Source organism: Scyliorhinus torazame, chromosome 19 (assembly GCF_047496885.1).
Source record: "Scyliorhinus torazame isolate Kashiwa2021f chromosome 19, sScyTor2.1, whole genome shotgun sequence".
Taxonomy (NCBI): Eukaryota; Metazoa; Chordata; class Chondrichthyes; order Carcharhiniformes; family Scyliorhinidae; genus Scyliorhinus; species Scyliorhinus torazame.
The window spans coordinates 1,921,126-1,933,096 of NC_092725.1; the positions used below are offsets into that span (position 1 = coordinate 1,921,126).

An 11,971-nucleotide genomic window follows, 5' to 3' on the forward strand; every position below is an offset into this window, starting at 1 on the left:
AGAGAGAGAGAGACTGGGATAGAGAGAGAGAGAGAGACTGGGATAGAGAGAGAGAGACTGGGATAGAGAGAGAGAGAGACTGGGATAGAGAGAGAGAGAGACTGGGATAGAGAGAGAGAGAGACTGGAATAGAGAGAGAGAGAGACTGGGATAGAGAGAGAGAGAGAGACTGGGATAGAGAGAGAGAGAGAGACTGGGATAGAGAGAGAGAGAGACTGGGATAGAGAGAGAGAGAGAGACTGGGATAGAGAGAGAGAGACTGGGATAGAGAGAGAGAGAGACTGGGATAGAGAGAGAGAGAGACTGGGATAGAGAGAGAGAGAGAGACTGGGATAGAGAGAGAGAGGGACTGGGATAGAGAGAGAGAGAGAGACTGGGATAGAGAGAGAGAGAGACTGGGATAGAGAGAGAGAGAGAGACTGGGATAGAGAGAGAGAGAGAGACTGGGATAGAGAGAGAGAGAGACTGGGATAGAGAGAGAGAGAGAGACTGGGATAGAGAGAGAGAGAGACTGGGATAGAGAGAGAGAGAGACTGGGATAGAGAGAGAGAGAGACTGGGATAGAGAGAGAGAGACTGGGATAGAGAGAGAGAGAGACTGGAATAGAGAGAGAGAGAGACTGGGATAGAGAGAGAGACTGGGATAGAGAGAGAGAGAGAGAGACTGGGATAGAGAGAGAGAGAGACTGGGATAGAGAGAGAGAGAGACTGGGATAGAGAGAGAGAGAGACTGGGATAGAGAGAGAGAGACTGGGATAGAGAGAGAGAGAGAGACTGGGATAGAGAGAGAGAGAGACTGGGATAGAGAGAGAGAGAGAGACTGGGATAGAGAGAGAGAGACTGGGATAGAGAGAGAGAGAGACTGGGATAGAGAGAGAGAGAGACTGGGATAGAGAGAGAGAGACTGGGATAGAGAGAGAGAGACTGGATAGAGAGAGAGAGAGACTGGGATAGAGAGAGAGAGAGACTGGGATAGAGAGAGAGAGAGACTGGGATAGAGAGAGAGAGACTGGGATAGAGAGAGAGAGAGACTGGGATAGAGAGAGAGAGAGAGACTGGGATAGAGAGAGAGAGACTGGGATAGAGAGAGAGAGAGAGACTGGGATAGAGAGAGAGAGAGACTGGGATAGAGAGAGAGAGAGAGACTGGGATAGAGAGAGAGAGACTGGGATAGAGAGAGAGAGAGAGACTGGGATAGAGAGAGAGAGAGAGACTGGGATAGAGAGAGAGAGAGACTGGGATAGAGAGAGAGAGAGAGACTGGGATAGAGAGAGAGAGACTGGGATAGAGAGAGAGAGAGACTGGGATAGAGAGAGAGAGAGAGACTGGGATAGAGAGAGAGAGAGACTGGGATAGAGAGAGAGAGACTGGGATAGAGAGAGAGAGACTGGGATAGAGAGAGAGAGAGAGACTGGGATAGAGAGAGAGAGAGAGACTGGGATAGGGAGAGAGAGACTGCGATAGAGAGAGAGAGAGACTGGGATAGAGAGAGACTGGGATAGAGAGAGAGAGAGTCTGGGATAGAGAGAGAGAGACTGGGACAGAGAGAGAGAGACTGGGATAGAGAGAGAGAGAGACTGGGATAGAGAGAGACTGGGATAGAGAGAGAGGGAGACTGGGATAGAGAGAGAGAGAGAGACTGGGATAGAGAGAGAGAGAGAGACTGGGATAGGGAGAGAGAGACTGCGATAGAGAGAGAGAGAGACTGGGATAGAGAGAGAGAGAGACTGGGATAGAGAGAGAGAGAGAGACTGGGGATAGAGAGAGAGAGAAGACTGGGATAGAGAGAGACTGGATAGAGAGAGAGAGAGAGACTGGGATAGAGAGAGAGAGACTGGGATAGAGAGAGAGAGACTGGGATAGAGAGAGAGAGAGAGACTGGGATAGAGAGAGAGAGAGAGACTGGGATAGAGAGAGAGAGAGAGGCTGGGATAGAGAGAGAGAGAGAGACTGGGATAGAGAGAGAGAGGACTGGGATAGAGAGAGAGGGAGACTGGGATAGAGAGAGACTGGGATAGAGAGAGAGAGAGAGAGACTGGGATAGAGAGAGAGAGAGGACTGGGAGAGAGAGAGACTGGGATAGAGAGAGAGAGAGACTGGGATAGAGAGAGAGAGAGAGACTGGGATAGAGAGAGAGAGAGACTGGGATAGAGAGAGACTGGGATAGAGAGAGAGAGAGAGACTGGGATAGAGAGAGAGAGAGAGACTGGGATGGAGAGAGAGAGAGACTGGATAGAGAGAGAGAGAGAGACTGGGATAGAGAGAGAGAGAGAGACTGGGATAGAGAGAGAGAGAGAGACTGGGATGGAGAGAGAGAGAGACTGGGATAGAGAGAGAGAGAGAGACTGGGATAGAGAGAGACTGGGATAGAGAGAGAGAGAGAGACTGGGATAGAGAGAGAGAGACTGGGATAGAGAGAGAGAGAGAGACTGGGATAGAGAGAGAGAGAGACTGGGATAGAGAGAGAGACTGGGATAGAGAGAGAGAGAGACTGGGATAGAGAGAGAGAGAGAGACTGGGATAGAGAGAGAGAGAGACTGGGATAGAGGAGAGAGACTGGAGAGAGAGAGAGAGAGAGAGACCTGGGATAGAGAGAGAGAGAGAGACTGGGATAGAGAGAGAGAGAGACTGGGATAGAGAGAGAGAGAGAGACTGGGATAGAGAGAGAGAGAGAGACTGGGATAGAGAGAGAGAGACTGATGATAGAGAGAGAGAGAGAGACTGGGATAGAGAGAGAGACACTGGGATAGAGAGAGAGAGACACTGGGATAGAGAGAGAGAGAGAGAGACTGGGAAGATGGAGAGAGTGGGGGGGAGAGAGGAGAGACTGGGATAGAGAGAGAGAGACTGGGATAGAGAGAGAGACTGGGATAGAGAGAGAGAGAGACTGGGATAGAGAGAGAGAGAGAGACTGGGATAGAGAGAGCGAGAGACTGGGATAGAGAGAGAGACTGAGGATAGAGAGAGAGAGAGAGACTGGGATAGAGAGAGAGAGAGACTGGATCGAGAGAGAGAGAGAGACTGGGATAGAGAGAGAGAGAGAGACTGGGATAGAGAGAGAGAGACTGGGATAGAGAGAGAGAGAGAGACTGGGATAGAGAGAGAGAGAGACTGGGATAGAGAGAGAGAGAGACTGGGATAGAGAGAGAGAGAGACTGGGATAGAGAGAGAGAGACTGGGATGGAGAGAGAGAGAGACTGGGATAGAGAGAGAGAGAGAGACTGGGATAGAGAGAGAGAGAGAGACTGGGATAGAGAGAGAGAGAGAGACTGGATAGAGAGAGAGAGACTGGGATAGAGAGAGAGAGACTGGGATAGAGAGAGAGAGACTGGGATAGAGAGAGAGAGAGAGACTGGGATAGAGAGAGAGAGAGACTGGGATAGAGAGAGAGAGAGAGACTGGGATAGAGAGAGAGAGAGAGACTGGGATAGAGAGAGAGAGACTGGGATAGAGAGAGAGAGAGACTGGGATAGAGAGAGAGAGACTGGGATAGAGGAGAGAGAGAGACTGGGATAGAGAGAGAGAGAGACTGGGGATAGAGAGAGAGAGAGAGACTGGGATAGAGAGAGAGAGAGAGACTGGGATAGAGAGAGAGAGACTGGGATAGAGAGAGAGAGAGACTGGGATAGAGAGAGAGACTGGGATAGAGAGAGAGAGAGAGACTGGGATAGAGAGAGAGACCTGGATAGAGAGAGAGAGAGACTGGGATAGTGAGAGAGACTGGGATAGAGAGAGAGAGAGAGACTGGGATAGAGAGAGAGACTGGGATAGAGGAGAGAGAGAGACTGGGATAGAGAGAGAGAGACTGAGATAGAGAGAGAGAGAGAGACTGGGATAGAGAGAGAGAGAGAGACTGGGATAGGGAGAGAGAGACTGGGATAGAGAGAGAGAGAGAGACTGGGATAGGGAGAGAGAGACTGCGATAGAGAGAGAGAGAGACTGGGATAGAGAGAGAGAGAGACTGGGATAGAGAGAGACTGGGATAGAGAGAGAGAGAGAGACTGGGATAGAGAGAGAGAGAGAGACTGGGATGGAGAGAGAGAGAGACTGGGATAGAGACGAGAGAGAGAGACTGGGATAGAGAGAGAGAGAGAGACTGGGATAGAGGAGAGAGAGAGACTGGATGGAGAGAGAGAGAGACTGGGATAGAGAGAGAGAGAGAGACTGGGATAGAGAGAGGACTGGGATAGAGAGAGAGAGAGAGACTGGGATAGAGAGAGAGAGACTGGGATAGAGAGAGAGAGAGAGACTGGGATAGAGAGAGAGAGAGACTGGGATAGAGAGAGAGACTGGGAATAGAGAGAGAGAGAGACTGGGATAGAGAGAGAGAGAGAGACTGGGATAGAGAGAGAGAGAGACTGGGATAGAGAGAGAGAGACTGGGATAGAGAGAGAGAGAGAGAGACTGGGATAGAGAGAGAGAGAGAGACTGGGATAGAGAGAGAGAGAGACTGGGATAGAGAGAGAGAGAGAGACTGGGATAGAGAGAGAGAGAGAGACTGGGATAGAGAGAGAGAGACTGGGATAGAGAGAGAGAGAGAGACTGGGATAGAGAGAGAGACACTGGGATAGAGAGAGAGAGAGACTGGGATAGAGAGAGAGAGAGAGAGACTGGGATGGAGAGAGAGAGAGACTGGGATAGAGAGAGAGAGACTGGGATAGAGAGAGAGGACTGGGATAGAGAGAGAGAGAGACTGGGATAGAGAGAGAGAGAGAGACTGGGATAGAGAGAGCGAGAGACTGGGATAGAGAGAGAGACTGGGATAGAGAGAGAGAGAGAGACTGGGATAGAGAGAGAGGAGAGACTGGGATCGAGAGAGAGAGAGAGACTGGGATAGAGAGAGAGAGAGAGACTGGGATAGAGAGAGAGAGACTGGGATAGAGAGAGAGAGAGAGACTGGGATAGGAGAGAGAGAGACTGGGATAGAGAGAGAAGAGAGACTGGGATAGAGAGAGAGAGAGACTGGGATAGAGAGAGAGAGACTGGGATGGAGAGAGAGAGAGACTGGGATAGAGAGAGAGAGAGAGACTGGGATAGAGAGAGAGAGAGAGACTGGGATAGAGAGAGAGAGAGAGACTGGGATAGAGAGAGAGAGAGACTGGGATAGAGAGAGAGAGACTGGGATAGAGAGAGAGAGACTGGGATAGAGAGAGAGGAGAGACTGGGATAGAGAGAGAGAGAGACTGGGGATAGAGAGAGAGAGAGAGACTGGGATAGAGAGAGAGAGAGAGACTGAGATAGAGAGAGAGAGACTGGGATAGAGAGAGAGAGAGACTGGGATAGAGAGAGAGAGACTGGGATAGAGAGAGAGAGAGACTGGGATAGAGAGAGAGAGAGACTGGATAGAGAGAGAGAGAGAGACTGGGATAGAGAGAGAGAGAGAGACTGGGATAGAGAGAGAGAGACTGGGATAGAGAGAGAGAGAGACTGGGATAGAGAGAGAGACTGGGATAGAGAGAGAGAGAGACTGGGATAGAGAGAGAGACCTGGATAGAGAGAGAGAGAGATGGGATAGAGAGAGGACTGGGATAGAGAGAGAGAGAGAGACTGGGATAGAGAGAGAGACTGGGATAGAGAGAGAGAGAGACTGGGATAGAGAGAGAGAGACTGAGATAGAGAGAGAGAGAGAGACTGGGATAGAGAGAGAGAGAGAGACTGGGATAGGGAGAGAGAGACTGGGATAGAGAGAGAGAGAGAGACTGGGATAGGGAGAGAGAGACTGCGATAGAGAGAGAGAGAGACTGGGATAGAGAGAGAGAGAGAGCTGGGATAGAGAGAGAGAGAGAGACTGGGATAGAGAGAGAGAGAAAGACTGGGATAGAGAGAGACTGGGATAGAGAGAGAGAGAGAGACTGGGATAGAGAGAGAGATACTGGGATAGAGAGAGAGAGACTGGGATAGAGAGAGAGAGAGAGACTGGATAGAGAGAGAGAGACTGGGATAGAGAGAGAGAGAGAGGCTGGGATAGAGAGAGAGAGAGAGACTGGGATAGAGAGAGAGAGACTGGGATAGAGAGAGAGGGAGACTGGATAGGAGAGACTGGATAGAGAGAGAGAGAGAGAGACTGGGATAGAGAGAGAGAGAGACTGGAGAGAGAGAGAGACTGGGATAGAGAGAGAGAGAGAGCTGGGATAGAGAGAGAGAGAGACTGGGATAGAGAGAGAGAGAGACTGGGATAGAGAGAGACTGGGATAGAGAGAGAGAGAGAGACTGGGATAGAGAGAGAGAGAGAGACTGGGATGGAGAGAGAGAAGACTGGGATAGAGAGAGAGAGAGAGACTGGATAGAGAGAGAGAGAGAGACTGGGATAGAGAGAGAGAGAGAGGACTGGGATGGAGAGAGAGAGAGACTGGGATAGAGAGAGAGAGAGAGACTGGGATAGAGAGAGACTGGGATAGAGAGAGAGAGAGAGACTGGGATAGAGAGAGAGAGAGAGACTGGGATAGGGAGAGAGAGACTGGGATAGAGAGAGAGAGAGAGACTGGGATAGAGAGAGAGAGAGACTGGGATAGAGAGAGAGAGACTGGGATGGAGAGAGAGAGAGACTGGGATAGAGAGAGAGAGAGAGACTGGGATAGAGAGAGAGAGACAGGGATAGAGAGAGAGAGAGACTGGGATAGAGAGAGACTGGGATAGAGAGAGAGAGAGACTGGGATAGAGAGAGAGAGACTGGGATAGAGAGAGAGAGAGAGACTGGGATAGAGAGAGAGAGAGACTGGGATAGAGAGAGAGAGAGACTGGGATAGAGAGAGAGAGAGACTGGGATAGAGAGAGAGAGACTGGGATGGAGAGAGAGAGAGACTGGGATAGAGAGAGAGAGAGAGACTGGGATAGAGAGAGAGAGAGAGAGACTGGGATAGAGAGAGAGAGAGACTGGGATAGAGAGAGAGAGAGACTGGATAGAGAGAGAGAGACTGGGATAGAGAGAGAGAGAGAGACTGGGATAGAGAGAGAGAGAGACTGGGATAGAGAGTGAGAGAGAGACTGGGATAGAGAGAGAGAGAGACTGAGATAGAGAGAGAGAGACTGGGATAGAGAGAGAGAGAGACTGGGATAGAGAGAGAGAGACTGGGATAGAGAGAGAGAGACTGGGATAGAGAGAGAGACTGGGATAGAGAGAGAGAGAGACTGGGATAGAGAGAGAGAGAGAGACTGGGATAGAGAGAGAGAGAGAGACTGGGATAGGAGAGAGAGAGAGACTGGGATAGAGAGAGAGAGAGAGACTGGGATAGAGAGAGAGAGAGAGACTGGATAGAGAGAGAGAGAGAGACTGGGATGGAGAGAGAGAGAGACTGGGATAGAGAGAGAGAGAGAGACTGGGATAGAGAGAGACTGGGATAGAGAGAGAGGAGAGAGACTGGGATAGAGAGAGAGAGACTGGATAGAGAGAGAGAGAGAGACTGGGATAGAGAGAGAGAGAGACTGGGATAGAGAGAGAGGACTGGGATAGAGAGAGAGAGAGACTGGGATAGAGAGAGAGAGAGAGACTGGGATAGAGAGAGAGAGAGACTGGGATAGAGAGAGAGAGACTGGGATAGAGAGAGAGAGAGAGAGACTGGGATAGAGAGAGAGAGAGAGACTGGGATAGAGAGAGAGAGAGACTGGGATAGAGAGAGAGAAGAGAGACTGGGATAGAGAGAGAGAGAGAGACTGGGATAGAGAGAGAGAGACTGGGATAGAGAGAGAGAGAGAGACTGGGATAGAGAGAGAGACGACTGGGGATAGAGAGAGAGAGAGACTGGGATAGAGAGAGAGAGAGAGAGACTGGGATGGAGAGAGAGAGAGACTGGGATAGAGAGAGAGAGACTGGGATAGAGAGAGAGACTGGGATAGAGAGAGAGAGAGACTGGGATAGAGAGAGAGAGAGAGACTGGGATAGAGAGAGCGAGAAGACTGGGATAGAGAGAGAGACTGGGATAGAGAGAGAGAGAGAGAGACTGGGATAGAGAGAGAGAGAGGACTGGGATCGAGAGAGAGAGAGAGACTGGGATAGAGAGAGAGAGAGAGACTGGGATAGAGAGAGAGAGACTGGGATAGAGAGAGAGAGAGAGACTGGGATAGAGAGAGAGAGAGACTGGATAGAGAGAGAGAGAGACTGGGATAGAGAGAGAGAGAGACTGGGATAGAGAGAGAGAGACTGGAATGGAGAGAGAGAGAGACGGGGATAGAGAGAGAGAGAGAGACTGGGATAGAGAGAGAGAGAGAGACTGGGATAGAAGAGAGAGAGAGAGACTGGGATAGAGAGAGAGAGAGACTGGGATAGAGAGAGAGAGACTGGGATAGAGAGAGAGAGACTGGGATAGAGAAGAGAGAGAGGACCTGGGATAGAGAGAGAGAGAGACTGGGATAGAGAGAGAGAGAGAGACTGGGATAGAGAGAGAGAGAGAGACTGAGATAGAGAGAGAGAGACTGGGATAGAGAGAGAGAGAGGACTGGGATAGAGAGAGAGAGACTGGGATAGAGAGAGAGAGAGACTGGGATAGAGAGAGAGAGAGACTGGGATAGAGAGAGAGAGAGAGACTGGGATAGAGAGAGAGAGAGAGACTGGGATAGAGAGAGAGAGACTGGGATAGAGAGAGAGAGAGACTGGGATAGAGAGAGAGACACTGGGATAGAGAGAGAGAGAGAGACTGGGATAGAGAGAGAGACCTGGATAGAGAGAGAGAGAGACTGGGATTAGAGAGAGAGACTGGGATAGAGAGGAGAGAGAGAGACTGGGATAGAGAGAGAGACTGGGATAGAGAGAGAGAGAGACTGGGATAGAGAGAGAGAGACTGAGATAGAGAGAGAGAGAGAGACTGGGATAGAGAGAGAGAGAGAGACTGGGATAGGGAGAGAGAGACTGGGATAGAGAGAGAGAGAGAGACTGGGATAGGGAGAGAGAGACTGCGATAGAGAGAGAGAGAGACTGGGATAGAGAGAGAGAGAGGCTGGGATAGAGAGAGAGAGAGAGACTGGGATAGAGAGAGAGAGAAAGACTGGGATAGAGAGACTGGGATAGAGAGAGAGAGAGAGACTGGATAGAAGAGAGAGAGACTGGGATAGAGAGAGAGAGACTGGGATAGAGAGAGAGAGAGAGACTGGGATAGAGAGAGAGAGAGAGTCTGGGATAGAGAGAGGAGAGAGAGGCTGGGATGAGAGGAGAGAGAGAGAGAGAGACTGGGATAGAGGAGAGAGAGACTGGGATAGAGAGAGAGGGAGACTGGGATAGAGAGAGACTGGGATAGAGAGGAGAGGAGAGAGAGACTGGGATAGAGAGAGAGAGAGACTGGGAGAGAGAGAGACTGGAAGAGAGAGAGAGACTGGGATAGAGAGAGAGAGAGAGAGACTGGGATAGAGAGAGAGAGAGACTGGATAGAGAGAGACTGGGATAGAGAGAGAGAGAGAGACTGGATAGAGAGAGAGAGAGAGGACTGGGATGGAGAGAGAGAGAGACTGGGATAGAGAGAGAGAGAGAGACTGGGATAGAGAGAGAGAGAGAGACTGGATAGAGAGAGAGAGAGAGACTGGGATGGAAGAGAGAGAGAGACTGGGATAGAGAGAGAGAGAGTGACTGGGATAGAGAGAGGACTGGGATAGAGAGAGAGAGAGAGACTGGGATAGAGAGAGAGAGAGAGACTGGGATAGGAGGAGAGAGAGACTGGGATAGAGAGAGAGAGAGAGAGAGACTGGATAGAGAGAGAGAGAGACTGGGATAGAGAGAGAGAGACTGGGATGGAGAGAGAGAGAGACTGGGATAGAGAGAGAGAGAGAGACTGGGATAGAGAGAGAGAGGAGAGACAGGGATAGAGAGAGAGAGAGAGACTGGGTGGATAGAGGAGAGACTGGGATAGAGAGAGAGAGAGAGACTGGGATAGAGAGAGAGAGACTGGGATAGAGAGAGAGAGAGAGACTGGGATAGAGAGAGAGGAGACTGGGATAGAGAGAGAGAGAGAGACTGGGATAGAGAGAGAGAGAGACTGGGATAGAGAGAGAGAGACTGGGATGGAGAGAGAGAGAGACTGGGATAGAGAGAGAGAGAGAGACTGGGATAGAGAGAGAGAGAGAGACTGGGATAGAGAGAGAGAGAGAGACTGGGATAGGAGAGAGAGAGAGAGACTGGGATAGAGAGAGAGAGACTGGGATAGAGAGAGAGAGAGAGACTGGGATAGGAGAGAGAGAGACTGGGATAGAGAGAGAGAGAGAGACTGGGATAGAGAGAGAGAGAGAGACTGAGATAGAGAGGAGAGAGACTGGGAATAGAGAGAGAGAGAGACTGGGATAGAGAGAGAGAGACTGGGATAGAGAGAGAGAGAGACTGGATAGAGTGAGAGAGAGACTGGGATAGAGAGAGAGAGAGAGACTGGGATAGAGAGAGAGAGAGAGACTGGGATAGAGAGAGAGAGACTGGGATAGAGAGAGAGAGAGAGACTGGGATAGAGAGAGAGACTGGATAGAGAGAGAGAGAGAGACTGGATAGAGAGAGGAGACCTGGATAGAGAGAGAGAGAGACTGATGAGAGAGAGAGACTGGGATAGAGAGAGAGAGAGACTGGGATAGAGAGAGAGAGACTGGGATAGAGAGAGAGAGACTGGGATAGAGAGAGAGAGAGACTGAGATAGAGAGAGAGAGAGAGACTGGGATAGAGAGAGAGAGAGAGACTGGGATAGGGAGAGAGAGACTGGATAGAGAGAGAGAGAGAGACTGGGATAGGGAGAGAGAGATGCGATAGAGAGAGAGAGATACTGGGATAGGAGAGAGAGAGACGAGAGAGAGACTGGGATAGAGAGAGAGAGAGAGACTGGGATAGAGAGAGAGAGAGAGGACTGGGATGGAGAGAGAGAGACTGGGATAGAGAGAGAGAGAGAGACTGGGATAGAGAGAGAGAGAGAGACTGGGATAGAGAGAGAGAGAGAGACTGGGAAGAGAGAGAGAGAGACTGGGATAGAGAGAGAGAGAGACTGGGATAGAGAGAGACTGGGATAGAGAGAGAGAGAGAGACTGGGATAGAGAGAGAGAGACTGGGATAGAGGAGAGAGAGAGAGAGACTGGGATAGAGAGAGAGAGACTGGGATAGAGAGAGAGACTGGGATAGAGAGAGAGAGACTGGGATAGAGAGAGAGAGAGAGACTGGGATAGAGAGAGAGAGAGACTGGGATAGAGAGAGAGAGACTGGGATAGAGAGAGAGAGAGAGACTGGGATAGAGAGAGAGAGAGAGACTGGGATCGAGAGAGAGAGAGGACTGGGATAGAGAGAGAGAGAGAGACTGGGATAGAGAGAGAGAGAGACTGGGATAGAGAGAGAGAGACTGGGATAGAGAGAGAGAGAGAGACTGGGATAGAGAGAGAGACACTGGGATAGAGAGAGAGAGAGACTGGGATAGAGAGAGAGAGACTGGGATGGAGAGAGAGAGAGAGCTGGGATAGAGAGAGAGAGACTGGGATAGAGAGAGACTGGGATAGAGAGAGAGAGACTGGGATAGAGAGAGAGAGAGACTGGTATAGAGAGAGCGAGAGACTGGGATAGAGAGAGAGACTGGGATAGAGAGAGAGAGAGAGACTGGGATAGAGAGAGAGAGACTGGGATGAGAGAGAGAGAGACTGGATAGAGAGAGAGAGAGAGACTGGGATAGAGAGAGAGAGACTGGGATAGAGAGAGAGAGAGAGAACTGGGATAGAGAGAGAGAGAGACTGGATAGAGAGATGAGAGACTGGGATAGAGAGAGAGGAGACTGGGATAGAGAGAGAGAGACTGGGATAGGAGAGAGAGAGAGAGATGGGATAGAGAGAGAGAGAGAGACTGGGATAGAGAGAGAGAGAGAGACTGGGATAGAGAGAGAGAGAGACTGGGATAGAGAGAGAGAGAGAGACTGGATAGAGAGAGAGAGACTGGGATAGAGAGAGACTGAGAGGACTGGGAGAGAGACTGGGATAGGAGAGAGAGACTGGGATGAGAGAGAGAGAGACTGGATAGAGAGATAGAGAGAGAGAGA

At 50.4% G+C, this 11,971-nt stretch overlaps 1 protein-coding gene across 1 annotated transcript in view; it reads right to left on the minus strand.

The window, feature by feature from the left end:
• Window positions 1–11,971, minus strand: part of LOC140396604 (serine/threonine-protein kinase TAO2-like) — a 147,608-nt gene that overhangs the window by 18,643 nt on the left and 116,994 nt on the right. The window lies entirely within an intron of this gene.